The 21,164-nt window shown below is 38.4% G+C and overlaps 1 protein-coding gene across 4 annotated transcripts in view; it reads left to right on the top strand.

Moving 5' to 3' along the window:
- LOC130905495 (netrin receptor UNC5D-like) overlaps positions 1–21,164 on the top strand; it is a 477,495-nt gene that overhangs the window by 68,536 nt on the left and 387,795 nt on the right. The gene's annotated exons all lie outside the window — the stretch shown is intronic.

The raw sequence follows: 21,164 nt of genomic DNA, 5'->3' as shown, positions 1-21,164 counted from the left end.
GGGGGAAGAAAATTTTTGAACAGAAGAGCATTTTTAAAAAAAATTAAACAGCAAAACCCTATCTGGAGGAGAGAGAGCAGAATTACAGACGCCATGACTTTGAGATATTATCGCGTACTTACCTTGTTTCGATCCAAAAACTCCACGTAGCATGTATCACCGAGGGTCAAGACACAGCTGTGACTGGCCACAGCTGGATTTTTGGGTGATTTTTATGGGTGAAACATGGTAATATAACAAGGGTTGCGATGTTGATCGAGGAGTGGTCGATAGGTTCTTTTTCATATATTTACCCTTTTAAACCCCCCCCCCCCCCCCCCCCAATTTTTCTTTGTTTGGATCGATTATGTATCATCTAACATATCGGAGAAAATGCGACAGTAACAAATAAAATACAATTAAGGGAAAGTTATGAGGTAGATATCCGTGACTTTTTTACAGACGCCATTTTTTTCATTGTGACGTAATTTGTTTAAAAGTTTAAAATATGCGAGTGAATGATTTTTGTCTTCTTTTTTTTTTTTTAAAGAAATATTACACATCAATGAATGATTCTAAGCTAAAAATGACATTTTGAATAATATAACTACTAACCTTGTTTTCATGGCTGGGTTGAAACAAAAATGGTTGCGCGGCGTCTGTAAACGGGTTTTCGGGGTAAAACGGGCAAGTTAAAAAGTTTGGGGGCTTAATGCGCCATGAATCTGCTATGGCAGAATATAGACATATTGTTCTATCAAACACAACAGTTGTTTTGGCTTAAAATACACCAGTTTCTTTTAAAGGAGTGCAAGAGCAGAAAATGCTTTTTCAGTCTTGTCTGTGTTTTCCGCCATATAAATTATGCATGATTATGTGAAAATATATTCCTTCAAAAGACAAATACCCATTAATAACAGAAAACCTGCAATTTTAATTAAATGTGTAAACAAAATCAAATATGTTTATCATTCCAGTGCACTTTTAGACTTGGTAGCAAATAGAAATTGCCCTCAAAAATCTATGGACCGTTAAAATTCAATATTTTGGTAACCCATGGTTTAGTATACGCAGTTCAATATTGGTAGCAATTACAGAGGAATGTCTAGGGAAATGTTTGTCTTCAAAAAGACTAATTTTGACCATTTCTAGTTGTGTTCCAAAACAAAACTGCGTTTCCTTAAGATTATTAAGATTTTTTTGGAGTAACATGGCAGGCATCTCCAACAAATTTTATTTGTTAGTCTTCCAGTGCTGATTTTCAAAACATTGTAGGAACAGCACATCTGCAAAACCAGACAGTTCACTGTTAAAACCCATTCATACCAAGGGCGTAGGTTTGCATAGGGACGGTAGGGACATAACACTACCAACTTTTTAGGATGCTCAAATTGTCCCCACCAATTTTTAAGCACCTTTATTTGCATTTAGGTCATTTAGATTTTCTTCCCCTATGTTAAAAGGATAGAACTGACCATTATTATGTGAATTATTTTCAGGAATATTAAACTTTTTTTTTTTTTTTTTTTTTTCTCGGAGCTCGGGCAGCCACTGCAAGTCATATAAAAAGATGTTAATGTAGTGGAGGTGAGGAACATACCACAAATTTTGCTACTGAAAATCCAACGTGCATCAGAGGTAGCATAACATTAAACTGAATTTTCTAACCTGCAAAACTCGAGTTGGAAGCTGCTTGGAGAGACGTGTCCTCCTATATGTGTTTTCTACTTTTAACATTAATTAAACTGTGAGGAATGAGGTTTACTCCCTTCTTCCCAATTGTCATTTTTATTTTATTTATGTGGTCTTAAAGCAGCCCAAAGGAGCTTTCATTCTTTGTTGAGTTTAGCTGTGCTTGTGGAAAAAAGCAGTGGTGTTTTACCTGAAGGACAGCTCTATTTATTTTTGTTATTCCCCGACTAAGAGTTTTTTTTTTCCAGTTATATTTAATTTCTTTATTTAGACAGACAATGTTGAGTGGTCCTAAGACAATTTTTTTTTTTTTTTTTTGCGTTCCTGGATAGTTAATAGGTTATTAACAAATTTGTATTTATTGTGTATTTTCATTAAATTAAACTTATGTGCAATTATTGCAATTTAAATTTGCTAATAAAATTCAGACCTTTATTCTGGAAATTTTCAAAATGTTTCTTTCGTAGCTTTTGAAAACAGAGTTTGAGTTGAACTATGTATCACTTGCACCAATACACAGGAAAGTTAGTATAAGTCAATACAGATTTATTTTGCATTGATCATGTAGGCTCTCAATTAGGTTCATATTCGTCAGAAATGTAGGCCAATCTGTTTGGTCTTATTAATGTCCCATCCCCAGCAAAACGTGTACATGCAAGTTATGCTGTTATATCGTCCCTACCAATGTTGAGACCAAACCTACGCCCTTGATTCATACATAGACATCCGAAAACTGTCAGTCAAAAGTGAACATCAGTGTCTTAGTAGAGGCAGATTTGTGTTCAGCCAGTAATAATCGATAAACTGAATTCATACCAATGTCCTATTTTTCGGGCGCTGAGATTCCGAGCTGCTGAAATATTCATCGGAGATTGCAGCAGCGATGCAAGTGTGCGTCAGAGCACACACTATGCCACTGCAGCTGCAAAGCCCCCGAAAGGACACGTGGTGCTCTATTGTTCAAGCAGCTCATTCATATTGATTCCAGCATTAGGGCAACAAAGGCAACGTCTTAGAGATGATAGACTGCGCAGCTCGGCCTTGCGGAACATCTGTCTATGGACACACAGGCGAGCCGCCAAGGCGTTTTGTGCACCATGTTGCGTAACGGATCGCGACTTCCTTTAACCTCCAACAGCCTGTGGCTAGAAGGAGATGAATTCATCTTCGGGATTCTTCGAACATCTCTTAGAACAGAATATGTATGTGGGGATTCTGAAAGTGACCTGTTGGCAGTGTTGGGCATGTTACTTTAAGAAAGTAATGTTATAGTTACTCACTACTTCTTCCAAAAAGTAACTGAGTTAGTAACTGAATTACTCTATAGTAAAAGTAACTAGTTACTAGGGAAAGTAACTATTTCCGTTACTTTAAAAAGAAGTAGTTGTAGGTCAAATAATTTGAAATTTTCTGAGCAGTATTCGAGTCAGTTGAATAGAGAAGAACAGACAGGTAGTTGTGTTATAGAACTTGTAATATTTATTGCACCTCACCAGCAACAGATTTATCCTACACTTGAAGTGCAACAAAAATAAACAGATTTGAATTGCTTAACACAGATGTCGACAAAGGCTTTGCCCCGGGACATAAATTATACTTTACATGCACATTCTTTCCTTTAATTTCTACCAACTTGAAATAGTGTTTATATCTCCACCTCGTAAAGGACACATTTTCCTTTGAATGCTCTGCCATCATATCCCTCTGCATCTGTTTTGCGAGTGTGTGTTTGCCACACGCGCTGTTGTGGTTTGTGTGTGAAAACACCGGCTCTGGAGTACGTGCGCTATTAGGCTCGAGTGTTTACGTCACAGAATGGGGGATCACGTCAGATTTGACAACAACGCAGCCATATTGGAAGCAGGTCTGGCTCGCGGGACATTAAACGTTAACTTGCCAGTTCGATAAAGAGACAAACTCGTGACTAAGGCGAATAACAGATATGTGATCAAACTTAAGGATGTGAACAATGTTGACCCATTAGAGCAAGCCGAAGACAAATGGAGTAAAGATGTCAACGGGCTTCCACAATTAGGCGAAATGGACATTCTGCTGTATATATTTTTTGGTGTATGTTACTAAACTCATCAGTGATTCCGAAATTGCAAATCGCTACAAAGCTACGAACAGCTTTGCTGAGGATGGGTGCAGGACCTGCACATTATGACCGTATCAAACGGCAACTCCATCGTTCTTGCAATGGTAAGCTATGTGTGTTCACTATTTTCATTGCCATGAATCTGAACGCACCCCAAGTCTTGGATGACAAATAAACAGAGCAGAGTAGACTCGCTATGGCTGGTAGTTTCTTCAATTTATTCAAAGTAACGCACCGCTTTTGACAGTCAGTAACGTTAACTGCGTTGTAACGGTGGAAAAAATAATTAGTTGGATTACCCCGTTACTGAAAAAAATAACACCGTGATGTAACTGCGTTATTTATAACGGCGTTATTCCCAACACTGCCTGCTGGTCAAAAGCGATGTTTTTCTTATATGTAGTTGTACCTTGAATAACTAGTGCCCCAACTTCCCAAGTTCATTGTGTTACAAACAGTTTTTTGTTATATTGCACACTATAAAACGAAAATAATAAATTGAATGTGAATAATTAAGAAACTGAATCATCACTTTAATTAATGTTAAGCTATGCTAAGGCTGCGTTCAGACTGCATATCTGATTCCAATCAGATTCATCCCCGAATCCGATTTTAGGGCTGACTGTTCACACTATTTTTAGCAAGTGTCTGACAAGTTGCCGTGGCAATGAAGGTATCACGACGCATAGTGACTGCAGCATGGCCATTCAAAACCCATCTGAACGTTCAGACTGAGAAGCATCATGTCCATATCGGATATGAAACTATCTCCCGTACGTGGTTTTAATGTCTCGCAAAAATCGTGATTTCTCGGCCTTGTGACTGCTCAGACTACAAAATAGCCATCCAGTTTCTATCTGGATGGACTAAAATTCAGAGGATCAGAATAAAGGCCTACATGTTACACCACCGTTTTTGTTCAAATATGCTTAATTTACTAAATACAACTATCGATGTTAACTGTTGGCAAGCCAATAATGTTCAACACTATTTGTATATTATTTAACTTTGCTTAGGCAAATATGCGCTTGTTTTAAAATGCATACGGCACGTACAGTTGTACCTCGACATATGATCGGAAATACGATTCTTTCGAAATCTGATGTAAAATTTGACTTGTCATTTGTCTTGACATTATATATATATATATATATATATGTATAATGATATGCTCGAAATACGAGTATTTATAACTAAAATATGAGCGTGGTGTGCGTGTGCGTGAACTGGCTCGACAATATAGCCAGTCTCATCCGACCTCTGTTCGCTATTTAAGGTGACAATAAAAACACTTTTTTAAAAATTCCGATTTATTATTATCATTATTGTAACATCGGCAAGGTAGTCACCATCTTTGTCAGGTTCTTAATCATTGATTTAAGAATTTGTGTAACACAAAACGGCTACTGTCCGTTGAGCCGACGCCAACAACAGAACATGAAAAGTGAAAGTAAAAACTTTAACGCACCTCTTTCTCTGTCTCGGCAGCCTGTTCAGGAACAGCCTGCAAAACACAACCACCACACTAGAACCCATTTCTTTAGATTATTATTATTATTGTTGTTATTACATTATTATTATTCCGATTTGTATTTAAAGTGAGGCAAATAAGTAAACCACTAATTGTGCAAGTTCTCCCACTTAAAAATATTAGAGAGGCCTGCAATTGTCAACATGGGTAAACCTCAACCATGAGAGACAATGTGGAAAAAAATAACAGAAAATCACATTGTTTGATTTTTAAAGAATTTATTTGCAAATCATGGTGGAAAATAAGTATTTGGTCAATACCAAAAGTTCATCTCAACACTTTGTTATGTACCCTTTGTTGGCTATAACGGAAGCCAAACGTTTTCTGTAACTCTTCACAAGCTTTTCACACACTGTTGCTGGTATTTTGGCCCATTCCTCCGTGCAGATCTCCTCTAGAGCAGTGATGTTTTGGGGCTGTTGTTGAGCAACACGTACTTTCAACTCCCTCCACAGAATTTCTATGGGGTTGAGATCTGGAGACTGGCTAGGCCACTCCAGGACCTTGAAATGCTTCTTACGAAGCCACTCCTTCTTTGCCCTGGCTGTGTGTTTGGGATTACTGTCACGCTGAAAGACCCAGCCAAGTCCCATCTTCAATGCACTTGCTGATGGAAGGAGATTTTCACTCAAAATCTCTTGATACATGGCCCCATTCATTCTTTCCTTTACACAGATCAGTCGTCTTGGTCCCTTTGCAGAAAAACAGCCCCAAAGCATGATGTTTCCCCCCCCATGCTTCACAGTGGTTATGGTGTTCTTCGGATGCAATTCAGTATTCTTTCTCCTCCAAACACGACAACCTGCGTTTCTACCAAAAAGTTCTATTTTGGTTTCATCTGACCATAACACATTCTCCCAGTCCTCTTCTGGATCATCCAAATGCTCTCTTGCGAACCGCAGATGGGCCTGGACGTGTACTTTCTTCAGCTGGGGGACACGTCTGGCAGTGCAGGATTTGAGTCCCTGGCGGCACATTGTGTTACTAATAGTAGCCTTTGTTCCTGTGGTTCCAGCTCTCTGTAGGTCATTCACTAGGTCCCCCGTGTGGTTCTGGGATTTTTGCTCACCGTTCTTGTTATCATTTTGATGCCATGGTGCGAGATCTTGCATGGAGCCCCAGATTGAGTGAGATTATCAGTGGTCTTGTATGTCTTCCGTTTTCTAATCCCTCAGTTGATTTTTTTAAACCAAGCATTTTACCTATTGCAGATTCAGTCTTCCCAGCCTGGTGCAGGTCTACAATTTCGACAGCTCTTTGGTCTTGGCCATAGTGGAGTTTGGAGTGTGACTGACTGAGATTGTGGACAGGTGTCTTTAATACCGATGAGTTAAAACAGGTAACCTTAATACAGGTAACGAGTGGAGCCTCGTTAAACCTCGTTAGACGTCGTTAGAAGAAGTTAGACCTCTTTGACAGCCAGAAATCTTGCTTGTTTGTAGATGACCAAATACTTATTTTCCACTCTAATTTGGAAATAAATTCTTTAAAAATCAAACAATGTGATTTTCTGTTTGTTTTTTTTCACATTCTGTCTCTCATGGTTGAGGTTATCCATGTTGACAGTTACAGGCCTCTCTAATCTTTTCATTAGGATGACTTGACAATTGGACACTAACACAATTGGTGGTTGACTAAATACTTATTTGCCCCACTGTATAATTTATTTGTTTTGCGATGTGTAATTGCTATTTCTAATTGTACCTGCAGTATGTATAAAGGATATAGCGTAGGTTTCTGGGCTGTTGAACAAATTAATCGAATTATAGTGTATTCTTATGCAAAAATCCCGCTCAACATACCACCATTTTGATTTAAATACCAAGTGTTGGAACAAATTAAATTTGTACGTAGAAGAGGTACCACTGTACTTTTCTTCGTTTAGTTGGGTAGCAGTAAACAGATTTTCATGAGCTTGAATTAGAAATGTTGCAATGATCAGATGTTGGTAAAGTAGCCCCACCCAAAAATGTACTCAAATACAAGTAAAACAGTATTTGGTGAAAAGAGTATTCAAGTAATGAGTAACCGCTTACAATGTCAGATTTTTTTTTTTTTTTAGCAATGGTATATTTTTTTTCTCACTACAACGTCATCTATATGAAGTGTTAATCATTATAATTTACTATAACCTATAACATGACAATATTAGGCCATAGAAATAATAAAATTTAGACTACAAAAATCTACAGAAATGGGACTTCACTCGTCCAAAGAGCATGAGTGCAGTCTCGTGGAGAAAACATTTCCTACCATGAAATTAAAACAATCATATCTCTGGTTTTCTGTAGTCCATCAGCGCCAAATAAAAACTGGAAGATGGGTTGGGTTTTCAAGTAATTTTTACAGCAGTGCTCTACGTTGAATATTTTTCGCGATGTTTTAAAGACGCCACATGATTGGATAGGCCGGTGTGATCATAGGACTTCTGAGTGCAAGCTTGTTGTGCCTGATTGGTATAATGTAGACATGATTTTAGTTGCTACGTCTCATTGTTGAAACTGCTGGTATCTCTGGCAAAAATTAAGTCAAATCTAATATGCAGAATAAAGAGGGAAATGTGATGACTCTGGTGTAGCCCAAATTAGCCGAGTAAGATTAGAGTTTCTTCTTCACAAATCTACTCAAAAGTCGGAAGTATGGCATGGTAAAACTACTCTTGGAAATACATTTGTCTCAAAGTTACTCAAGCAAATGTAGAGAAGTAAATGTAAGGAATTACTACCCACCCCTGGCAATGATAAATATCTGCACAAGGTTCGCATACTGTCCCATCTACTCACGTTGTTGCTTGTCAAGTAACAGCAGAAAGTTAAGTAGTTATCTCATTGAGTTTGTGCTAATTTTATAATTAATGCATACACACCAGCTTGCTCAGGTCATGTGAGAGCTGCCTGTTTTGAGGCCGATGAAGAGATAGGGCTAAGCAGCAGGAGGTCTTACTCTGCAGGAAAATCTGCTTGCACAATAGCCCGAACTGCATCGAGAAAAGCCGCTTAATAGGGTGCAGTGGGTGTTGATGAGAGAAGAGTGATGCTTTACAAGTCGTTTCATCAGCTCCTTAGCCTTCCCCTCCGCACACACCTCCACTGCACATGCACATTGTTGACCCTCCAGACAGCTGGCCGTCAGTCAGATGAGCATCTTTGTACATGGGCAACCTTCGCCCTGGTTGGAAAGCTTGCGGCAAGGCCCGACTCCCAGGATATTTCCCATTCAGGCTGCAACATGCGCTCTGACAGGCAGCGGCCAGTTTTCCCGATGTGATGAAGCCGATATGTTTTATGCTCTTTCATGTCGCGAGTGTGTACTCTGCCCATGTTTATTTCAGGGGGAAAACAACTTAAACAGTAAACGTGAGGGCAGAGGACTGGCCAATCAGCGAAGAGAAGTGAAGAGCTTTATTTATCAAACATAATTTTCATAGAAATCTATTTGAAATTTAATTGACTTGAAACCAGACAATTGGACTCGAATCACAGGGACTCAGACTCCTGTTGACTCGAGTCGCAAATCTAATTACTCGCAACTCGACTCGGACTTGAAGAAAAAAAAAACGCGCTCTGACTTGACTCGCTTGAGCTGGAAGGGTCCGAGACTTGACTCGACTTGTGAGAAAAACTTGGATCTTAGATTGGTTCTCGGCTCCAAGTGATCCACTTGGAAGACCTCGATGCCGGTTCATTCATAGTTTACGTTTCTATTACCGTACATGCTATTATTATTATTATTATTTTTTTTTTTAACAAAACATTAACTTTTGAGCAAGCATACAGTAAGTGTCATTGGTGATGGTCTTGGTGGTCTTATGTGGTTGACAACAGAGCTAGTTCCTTTTCGGAATGTACTCGCAGGGAGTCTGAGTGACAGGCAACTCTGGCGGTCATCCGGAAAGGCGTACCGCAAGCAACACGTCACTTCCGCTCATTAATATTCATGACATTAGCTACTGTTGCTAAGTAGGGACAAGCCACCGTTTGTCCCTAATAGGAAATGAATGGAAATCGTGTACGAAGGAGATGTTTACGGAGCTAAACCTACCAATTCTCTCCGAAAATGATGTGCCTGGTGCCAAATTCACTGGCAAAGATGTGGAAGAACATAAAAATGTTGTTAAAGAGATGGCTTGAGTGTCGAAGGCTGGAAAAGACGAAACGAGCCGACCTAAGCATAGCTTTAGCTTTTTTATCGACGCGACTGACAATGACATTCTCCTGTTTCAACAAGCTATCCTTTACCATCAGCCCTGTCTTTCTTATATATCCTCTGGTTGTCCTACGTCTCTTACCGTTCTTGGGGGTAATTTAGTTAGTTTTGTGTAGCGATCGCAAATGCTACCCAGTGCCAGCCAACGAACACTTTTAATTTTTTCATTGATAACACATCTTGATCCTATAATTTATTTACACTTCCCCCTTACTAAAGTTGTTTTTTATATATATAACAGAAACAATAACAGTGGCAGTCAGATACCATTGTAATTCTTTTCAGGTCATTCATTGTCAGACAGAAGCAGTACGGCACAACGTTACGCTAAAAAAATAAGTTAAAAATATAAAAATGGCTTACCTCATTGTCCTCTGAAAGACCATGCCAACCCAACATAATGTTTACTGCATATGAAACGTGAATGGATTCACCGAGCTGGTGTTAAAGTCCGCGCAAGTTGATTCGGTCTTCACATTTTTTCCTCCCGAGTTTTTGGTTTCCGAAAACATATGAAGAAAACATCCTTCATGTGTCGAAATGTCTAGAGTCGTTCCTACAAGTTCCCAAAAAGCAATGCGTGATCGGCATGTTCGTTTTTGAAAGATTACTGGAGAAAAGTAGCACTAATTACGTTGGGTCTATGCGAGGGCGGGTCTATAATGTCCCACTTCGGCTTTACTTCCGCTTTACGATGCGACGTCACGGTCTAAAAATAGCCTGCGTGCGGTACGCCATTCATAGAACCCCAGTTACAGAAGTAACTCTCGTTCTATTTCATTCCTCCTGACCAGCAGAGGGCAGTGCTTAGCACCTTATCTATAGCTTGCATGAGCGAGCTTTCTTGTAAGCTTTGAAAAAGGCACCAAAAAAATTCCACCCCTAATCTTTCAGGGTACCTGGTCTCCATTGGGTTTTTGCCATTTTAAAGTTAGAAAAAAAGATGTTTTAAGTCACAACCACACAGTGCATTCTGATGCAACTCTACTGTTGGTGACTGAGTTTTTTGATTTGGGGGTTTGGTTTTGCGATAGGTCCAACGTCTGCCTGAAACCCCACTTTATTTTTGTCAACAACTGTATTTTTTGTTGAATAAGTACGAAAGTGAACCAAAAATAAACACTTCGTAGTTTCAACCATGTGATTCAATTAGCGAGATAAGTAAAAGTTTTTAAAACAAAATGGTGTGAAGAACTGTGTTTTAGTGACTTAAAAGCACATTTGCGCTGCAGGCTTTGCTGCTTGTCATAACACTAGCGTGTGACCGTGAAGAACTTTCAAGCCAAAAGGCGGCTTGCCAGCCCAAGCAACACCTCTGATGTTACACCTTGTCATTCCCTACCTTGTTATCGTACAAGGAAGACTCGCATTTAACGAGTGACTGTTACGAAGGCAGCCTGGCGGCTTCTGTGAATCACCACTTCATTTGGACTTCCTTCCTAATGCAATTATTCCAATAGGCTGTTTCCTATAATGCGTGGGCTCATTTGTGTCATATGTGGATATCTTCAGATTACCTTTGTGTGAGAGAAATGGGTTGAAGCTAGGTATTGGTTGTAATCCATCACAGGGCAACCAAAAGCAAACAAATCCTTCCTCAAGACAATTTAGGTTTTTCACTTAGAAAATTTGGTTTTACAGGAGAAGGAAGCCCTAGATTATTTCCACTTTGAACCTTAACCTTTATTTTTGTTATATAATGGTAATTTTCTGTTGTCCTTTTTTTTTTTTTTTTTTTTTTTTAAATCTTATTATTTTTCCCTATTATACCTACTGTATTGGCCCGAATAAGACGGCCCTGATTATTAGACGACCCCCTCTTTTTCAAGACTCAAGTTTGAAAAAACTTTTTGAACACCAAATTTTTATACAGAAAATAATTACAGTACGTCTGAAACAAATGATTATAACAACATATTTGAGAGAAAAAGCATGTTATTTTGCGTCATTAAAATCTTAATATCTGAACATTTAAATATGTAAACTAAAGTGCAATCACATTCGTAAATGAATGGCTTCTGGTTTTTGAAATGTAAATAAACCAATCTATTGTGATAAAACAACAAAATTGCAGTAACCATCAAAGTGAAGTAACTGTAACTGTAGTCTTGAAACAAATCTGAATAAGGAAAAACATTGCAATAAAATAATGCAAACTGGTTGTACTTAGAGCATACGACAGGAGAAAAAAAGTCTTAAATGGCATTATTATGTGAATTAGAATCATATCTTGAGGCGATTCGACTATATACAACAATTTAGCAAAGAGCAGATGACGAGAAATTAGTCTTTTAATCTGCCGGTTAGCCACGCCTACCATTATAGGGCTTTAGCGTCCCCAACAGGTGGATGACGTCAGCGGTAGACTGGGCTCATCGGTTTTACTATTCAGCCCATTGAGGGGGAATTATTCAGAACGAGGAAAACGCAACGAAGAGAGCCGCAAAATGTCATTGTTTCAGTCTCTTTACTCCAATATTTTTACAGGATACTCTTTTTATCCAAGTATTTTTCCCCAATAGCTATATAAATGGCTTGAGAAGGACCAGTCAGCCCGTCGAAGGGGGAACTATTCACAACGAGGAAAACGCGACGAAAAGAGCTGCAAAATGTCATTGTTTCTGTCTCTTCAATATTTTTTCAGGATATTCTTTTTATCCAAGTATTTTCCCCAATTGCTAAATAAATGGCATGGTCATGAAAAATAACAGCCTTGTGCTAAATGGAATATGAAATAATAAAAATACATTTATTCAGGACGACATGGCAAAATTACTCCATAATGGTCAAAACTGTCGACTTCACCTTTACTGTCGCACCTCCCGAACGATATTTTATGACACCTAAATCACATATATCATTTCCCTTCCCCGGCTTCGGAGAATGTAAACAAACCAAAAGGCGTGACAGCTAGCCAACATGCTAACCCGAACCAAGTGATGTTTCAAAGTCTTCGAAGCGGAAAATCACACATCACTAGCCTGGATTATTTGACATTATGACTGGGTTGTCGATTGTCTTCGCGGATCGACAAACCGCCCGGCGGAGAGCAATTTACAGTTCGTTCCCCAGAGGAGAGTGGCTGCAGTTGTTGTGCAGCTAACGTGCTGCTAATGTGCACGAGGAGAGCTTTTTACATGCCTATCAATGATCAAACGTAAGTAGTTCTTTATTTAAAGAAAGTTTGTAGTGTTTACTTTGTAATAGCTGTATTAATATTTGACATAATACTAAACAAGATGTTTACTCACTTCCTCGTCAGTCCAATGGTCCCACAGTAGTCGGGCTTGTTTTGGCCAATATCCACGGTGAATGGGAACCTTTTGAAACTCCAAAAAGGCGCATACGCCTCTCCCTTATACAGAATGATTTATCTGCAGCCGTTTGGCTGGCGTGATGTGAAAAATAAACTTATTAATCCGCAAAATCAGCTGAATCCTTCGTTTCATACACAACAGTACGCTGTATAGTGGAGGACGCCTTCTACCGTACATGTCACAGCGCCCTCCTCCTCAATGCAAGACCAAAGCCGGAAGTCACTCATTTTCATGGCGCGGGATTCAAAAAACTAAATAAATATAGCAATCGCTTCCACACACATCCAAGCGGTCCATATCATTCAGGAGCATAAAATACCGCGTGTATTATGAAATAAACATGCTTTTTCGTGTCACATGCACTTTAAGAGTAGCTGAGATCTGTCATGACAGAACATCGCTTCAATAATATGTGGCGCCATCTAGCGTCGTGAATGGGTATAATCTCTAGACCACGAATATAAGACGACCCCCACTTTTTCAGTCTTATTTCAATGCAAAAAAACACCGTCTCATATTCGGGCCATTGCAGTATTTCGGTGTATTCCCCACTTGTTTATTCCTGTATATTTTTATGAATGTAAATTCATGCATCAAGAGGTTAAAACACTGTTTTGGAATCAGAATGACCCTTCTACACTTCATCGCTGGTCACTGAGCATTTATCATAGGGCACAGTCTAAAATAAAGATGAAGAATATTCATCATAACTGCTAATTAGTTAGCATTTTCACTATCACAATCATCTGTTCACGAATGACCAGAGACCACTACAGACCCCCTCCCGTCCCCACATACCTTGTGCAACCGCATAGCCCAAGCAGATTCTGCCTGACCATCGAGTATCTGTCTATCACGCTGTAAGCCGAGTAGTCGCCAGAAGAGTGACATATTTCATTATTAATGAGCACAATGTGAATGGACACCATGTCTGCAAGAAGAGAAAGAGCTTGTCTGTGATTTGCAGCCCCAAAAGGAACAAAAGAAAAACAATACAAATCCTCATTGATACCCTAAACTTGACTTAGCTAAGACGCTACTTGCAAATCAAATATTGTTATGGTCTCTTGCAACCTAAGATGTAATTGTGAAGTTGTTTGTGATGTTCAACTCAGGATGCCGACGTCCCACTTTCCTCCCGCCGCAGAAGAGCAGGCGATTGGTCGCACGTGCTTGGGGAGCAGCGGTTGGCGTCCACTTCAGACCATCTATTAATAAGCGGCCGAACCGGGCTCGGCGCGGCTTTGTGCCTGATGGCATCGCCAAATAGAAAAATTCCCAGACGTGCGCTAAGCCTCGGAAGCACCACGTTGCTATGCTGCTAAGCTTCGATAACAAGATTCATATTAATAAGAAAAAAAAAAAACAACTTTTTTTAAAAAGCCACAGCTGGTCAGTATTCATGGGTATTTCATTCACACGTTGGCAAAGCATTTTATTCAGAAAAGCATTTAAATATTTGCATAGGCGGATCTACTAGTCAGGCAAAGTAGGCGATTGCCTTAGGCCCCCAACCAGTAGCGGGCCCCCAACCAGCTGCCGTTGCCCCAACGAGCAAGGGCTTGGGCCACCGGAGCCAGCAGCACCCCCAACTATTCGTCATGTATAATTATGTCAGCATACCAAACAAACAAATAACAAAACAAAAAAAGAAAGCCATTTGAATGCTGCATTTAGATTCTCTCCCCCCAACACACACGTAGTACAATGGACTGTTCCACGACGACGGACTGAGTATGAGTATCAGTCGCTTAGCTTCATTTAGCGCAGTTTAGCTTAGCTCCGTTTAGCATCGCTTAAATCCGCTTAGCTGTTCGTTAGCTTCACTTAGCTCTCCCGCGTTTTTCACGCCACTAAGCTCGCTAATTTTACAGTTCACTACTTTGCACGTCGGCTATCGTTTATTTCAAACACACGAGCGAACGTGCTCTCCATGAGAGCCAAAGTGCAGCGAGGGAGAAGTTGATAACAGGCCGCTAATGCCTCTTTTAACTTTATTCTTCTTCACAACGAACATAAAATACACGACAGCACACCTTGTGGCGAAACAATGCAGTACAGTCTCAATCATACATACAATACCACTGAACAGCTGGTTAACAGCATTTGCTAGCGAGTTTTTTAAAAAAAAATCTATTAGTGAAGAATGTTTTTTATTTTTTTATTTTTTTTTTTTACAGAGTGCAAAGCTTTCGGTTAGCGGTTTAGCGAACGTACCTCCGGTGAACATTTCAAAATAAAAGCACGTCATGTTCGTCATATAAAAATTTCTGGAGTTAATCCCACATACTTCAGAATTAATATTATAATATGTTGAGTAAATACAACAGAATACAGATTCTACACTAAGAATAGCTTTCAAATGACACTCTTTATGACCAATATGATTGGCAATAATATAATTATTATACTATTTTATATAGTAGTGTACTATAATAATAATGCTAGATTTTTTTTTTTTTTTTTTAAGAATTGCTTTGAATAATGTTGGTAAGGCAAAGTCAGTGTTCAGAATCTGTTTACTTTCCATTCTTTTGCACTAGTAAATGAATTAAATGCTATCAGCATTTAACTTCATTGTTTATTTGTGATTAATTATTGTCATTTACATGATTATTTGTACTTTATTAAAGAATTCCAAAATGGTTTTGTGAATTAATAAGCGTCAACAAAAATTTCATTGTTAAATTAGTAAAAAAAAAAAAAAACATTATTAGATTAGTCGACTAATAGTAAAACTAGTCGGCTGACTAATCAGGAGAAAATTTGTCGTTTAGGACAGCCCTAGTGTACCGGAACATATTTCCTCCACACCCTTCTCACCTTTTTAACCCCTGACCCAAGAAGAGGGCACCTGGATATGTTCGCCTTAGGCCCCAAAATTGCCAAGTCCGCCTCTGAATATTTGCATATTTTTATTGATCACAATCAGTGTTGTTTTAATAGTCTTTTAATACTAGCCACTTGTTGCTACGCTGGATCATAGTTCCCTGAATGGACAATGAGAAAATTGACATGTAGGCCACGCCCCCATACAAACTCCAAAACCTAATTTGCGACAAAAAAACCTAGCTTGAAACCCATCAACCAGACAGCCCAGCTTCCAACTCTACTTTAAAATGAAAACCCTAAATGTGAAAACAGAATGCTGACTTCTACTGCATTTATACCAAACCCAGGTTTGAAAACACATATTCTTGTTGCAAAGCTTAACCTTGACTTGAAATTGTAACCCTGTCTTTAAATCTGTGTTGTTTTTGGCAGCTCTTTTCATTTTCGTCTTAATCATTTGGACTAAAATACGTATTATTCTTTGTCATACTTTAGTAATTTCTAGTCTTAATCTAGTTTTCGTGAAGTTGTAGACGACAAATAATCAAGATGTTTTCATCTGCATAAATTCAAAGGTTTTAGTCTACAAAAGTTTTCCAACAATTTGGAATGAACATCATTGTTTATAAGTAATAATACACAGCACCAACGTTTTGGGGAAAAAAATGCACATTATTATAATCAAAACCAGGTTCATACCAGCACTAAATCAGGAGCAGGGCTGTCTAAACTACTACCATTATTAAAAACTAGATGTAAACTGGTATCAAGTTATGTCCAAACCACCAAACACAGCAGTTCTTCCTTTGATGATACACACTCAGCAAGAAAACGGTACATTATTTTCAATTAGTTATATCAACCTTGACACCTTGGACTGTAAACTTTAAATGGACGCTCACCACGCTGAAGCTAATGCTATTGTAAATGCTATGCTAACGCTACAAGTTATATTTAGTGTGTGATAATCACTCAGCATAGACCTTTACAAAGGCTAAAACAACATTGCAGATTCTCTCTTGGCAAGATAAGAAATCGATTCTTACCATGTGTTTCAAAACAAGACTGGAGCAAAGCTTAGATTAAAGAATACCTGTGAGTGTGTGTGTGCTGGGGGCGGCAGCATGTCACATGAGTGACACAACCAAACACAGCGAATATGTAGGCTAACAGCACGTACAGTAAGCAAATGTTACGGATTGTGAACAAATGACAGAAATTTTGTCGTATTTTTGTCTTGTTCTTGTCTCGTCAGACGAAAATTGTCTTCTCATTATGTTGCAGTCACCCAAGACCCATTTTTTGCTTGTCACCATCACGAAAAATACACACGTCAACGAAATGTTTTTGTTATCGTTGTTGATGAAAACAACAAGGCTTGAAATTAGGGGTGTGGCAAAATATTGAAATGGTGATATATATCGTGATACTTTGTATCCCAAAAGGTTATCGATATGCTCCTGCCAAGAATCGAGATATCGTTTTAAAAAGGTGTCAATGTCTAAAAAAAAATAAATAAAAAGGAACCAAAAAGTTGCTACCAAAATCTTTCACCATAATAGTGTCTCAGTTAGCTCTAAGGCTGCCTGCCCAGTTAAGTTTTTTACGATAAAAACTAGAGGTGTCCCGATCGATCGGGTCCGATCACGTCATTTTCAAAGTATCGGAATCGGCAAAAAAATATCGGCCATGCCTTTTTTTAATATACAGTATATATGTTTTTTAATTAAATCGTTTTCTAATTGTATTTAACGTTACAAACATAATGTTACACTCATCCAGAGTCTTTAGTTTAGGCTTAAGGTAGGGTATTCAAATTTATCCCGATAACGGCGGTAATTAATTTTTTTTTAAAAATGTATCACGTTATGATATTTAACGCAATTAATGCATGCGCTCCACGGCCCACTCACGTATGGTCGCGCTCAATCCGTAATGGCGCCGTTTTACCTATATAGAGAGATAAAAGGCAGCGTAAAATGAGTAAGTGAATTTTGGCAGCCTTTGGAGCCTTTTTTTAATTGGCTAAAGCCTTACAATCCCTCTTCCTACAATTAGAAATATCATGGGAAGCAATGTGGGGAAGCAAGGTAGCAATTGGTCTTTTTCTTAACACCTTATGTTATTTCCCAACGCAGAGAAGATATATCAATTGGTAGCACTACACACAGTCATGGTTCCACTTCCCATCATGCATTTGGGCATGGCTACAGTATCATTTACTGAAAGCTCAACAAATACACTAGATGGCAATATTTAGTCACAATATACAAAGTCACAAGTCTTTCTATCCGTGGATCCCTCTCACAGAAAGAATGTTAATAATGTAAATGCCATCTTGAGGATTTATTGTCATAATAAACAAATGCAGTACTTATGTACTGTATGTTGAATGTATATATTCGTCCAAGTTTTATTCATTTTTTTCTTAAAGCATTGCCAAAATGTACATGATCGGGAAAAAAAAGCAATCGGATCGGGAAATATCGGGATCAGCAGCTACTCAAACTAAAACGATCGGGATCGGGAAAACGTATATAATGGGAACTGTTGACTTCTGTCGGAGCTTAGTACTGGCGTGATCTGTAAAATCCCGTTTGATGTCAAATCGTTGCGCTACCGATGATTGTAAACTTTCATAGCAAAGTTTGATTTTGCCTCGTCTCCCGGTAGTCGCTAATAGGGTAACTATCAGTGAGTTAAGCCGCGCTAGGCATTATGGGAAACGTAGTTTTGAACTGCTGCATTTGGAAACATGCCGGTTGAATAGTTTGTCAGTATATTTTGGTTATTGTTTGCGTGCAATCTACAACATTGAATGAGAACAAAAATTGAGTGGGAATAACAATTTCTCAATGACAATTGTCGTGATAGTAATTTGTAAAAATGTTTATGTTGCGCATAGCCTACTGTGTGTCTGTATTGACTGTACTATATTTCCACGGGTCTGCATGATATTTTTTTTGGTCATTATTTCATTCTTTTTTGTGTGTGTGTGCGTTTTTATTGTTTGTTTTAATAAGAATAAAGCCTGTTAAGTAAAAACTTATTTCCATATAGTATATAATATATACTATATGGCAATATATATATATATTTTTTAATAAAACTTAATTTTTCTGTCCATACGGAGGAGACACACTTTAAACATTTTAAAGTGATATAGGCATCTTTGAGTGAACTTCGAGTAAAATTCAAGTATATTGAGGCCGGGCCGAGTGTCCTCTTTTTTGGAAATCAAAATATGATCACCCTATTTAAAACCCTACTTTTAAGTACCATATTTTAAATGTTGACACGCTAAAATAAAACCTAACCTTATTATAAAAGTGAAATGACACGTTTAGGCTTTGTTTACAGTTAGCGCCTCGCCTTTTTCCAATCATGTTTATCGGTCACTTGTTGCTAGGCAGAATGTTAAAGGTCCAAACTGTCAGACAATCAATAAAATGTCATAACAAACACAAACTCTGGAAAATAAATTTATGAAAATATATCCATGGAAATTATAAGACAAATAAATTTGAAACTGATATTAGCTTAAATGCTGCTTTTAAAACAGATTAGCCTCATACGATTTTTTTTGTCATTCTTCTCCGTGTATGCTAAAGTTAGCATTATCTTTTTTTCCCCAAAGACAAACATTGAAACAGAAGGATTTTTGGAATAATTTGTCAGGGATTTCAGGTTTGTCTTTTGGTGTTTGGCTTCTCCTGCAGCTTGGCTCGCTCGCGTGCGGCTCAGCACACCGCACGGCCACCGCGAGCTAAATAAACAAACACACTGTTTGAGCGTTCCGCATCGGAGACCAATCTAATGAGAACACGGAACAAGACACACGCGTTCGCGCACACACAGAGTGCGAAGCCTGCAGTCACCATCAGACATTGTGTAAATAACGGAAACGCGGCAAAATGTTTGTCGGTTTTGTTCGACAGTTTTCGTGAATGCTGTCTTTTTCTTTTACCATTTCTTTTTCAATTTGTCTTCATTTTTATCATCACTTGTTCCTTCATCTTTTCCTTATCTTCCTCCTGTTCTTCCTCCACCCCTTTCTTGGTCTTTCTCCTCTGCTTCTACTTTATTCTCATCTTTTCTTCCCCTTCCTCTCCTGCTATTCCTCCGCTTCCTTCCTCTTCAATTAAAAGGGAGCTTTATGATGAAAATGAAACGCCACCCTCATTTATCGTACGACTTCATTAACAGTTCTCATGTGAGCTATATTTTTGCGGGTAACATGAGTAGCAGCCCAGGGTTGCTTTCTCATTGGGGCAAACCGCAAAAAAATTCGGAAATCTGTGGAAAACAAGAACAACCTTGATAAAAGGTGAAAAAAAAAAAAAAAAACATGAAAAAACAAAAACTGTGATAACTGCAGGTAAAAAAAATCAAAACCACAAAAAACTGCGAAAAACCCACAAATAAAAATGCCAAAACAACAAAAGATATTACATGAATTAAAAAATCCATGGAAAACTAGTTTTGGACTTTAAAAGGCACTTAATGGCTGCCATTGTCGGCCCGAAATGTCCAATCCATTTAGCCGATAACAAGGAATTGACCTGAAAATACCACAAAATTTATAGGAATTCACGAGGCATGTGCCGGTAAGAGATTTTGACGGTACGATAACCTTGAGCAAAAATACCGCAGTATTGCAATGATAGCTCCAAAATGTGTTATTTTGAGATGTATGAGTTAAAAAAAAACATTTTTCTCGATTGAAAAGGATTTTTAAAAAAATTTTCAGAACATATTTGCAAATTGGTCCATGAATATAATGTTAAAATAGATAGATTAATTAACAAAAAATAACAAATATTTTAAATAAAAAGCACTTATAGACTAGCCACAGCTCAGGTTGCTCAAGATTGGAGCAAGAACAAAAATAATTGCTATAAAAAAGTAAAAACATTTCTAAATAAAATTTAAAAATATATACTGTACGTCTTTTTTATTGGTTTTGGGGGGGGGCTTAAGTGAAGTTTCACCATTTTTAGCCATTGTGTCAACTCTAGTCTACTTGTGTTAAAAAGACATAAAGAACTTATAAATTATTACTAGGCCTGTCTACAATAACACGTTAACGACCATGATTAATCTGAAAATATTAATGCATTACAAAAAAATAAAGCAATTTACCGCTCACACTAAGTTTGGCCTCAACTGCCTCCCGTAGTCCCACACGCTGACGTTTACATTATCCGCGCAGCAATGCAGGACAAAATGCAGCCACCCATGATGAGTGAGGATGATGACCCAGTGTCATATCTGTATGCCTTCTCAGTTGTTTTCTCTTTCCAGCATCTGATTCAGCTGGATGGGCGGGGCCGTGGCCGCACACCTGTGGCGCATTAGGAGCGCTCATTATTTAAGGACTCCTGTCACCGTCTGCGAGTGTCGGACTATTGCATTTGCTTGTTACCTGCTTTGCTTACCGCTGTGTGCTCATCGTCACCCTTGGTGCTTCCCGACATTCTTCGATCGTGTTCTGGTTTGATCTCATTTA

Source organism: Corythoichthys intestinalis, chromosome 17 (genome assembly GCF_030265065.1).
Source record: "Corythoichthys intestinalis isolate RoL2023-P3 chromosome 17, ASM3026506v1, whole genome shotgun sequence".
In the NCBI taxonomy this organism is placed as follows: Eukaryota; Metazoa; Chordata; class Actinopteri; order Syngnathiformes; family Syngnathidae; genus Corythoichthys; species Corythoichthys intestinalis.
This window is presented reverse-complemented; position numbering and strand designations above follow the sequence as displayed.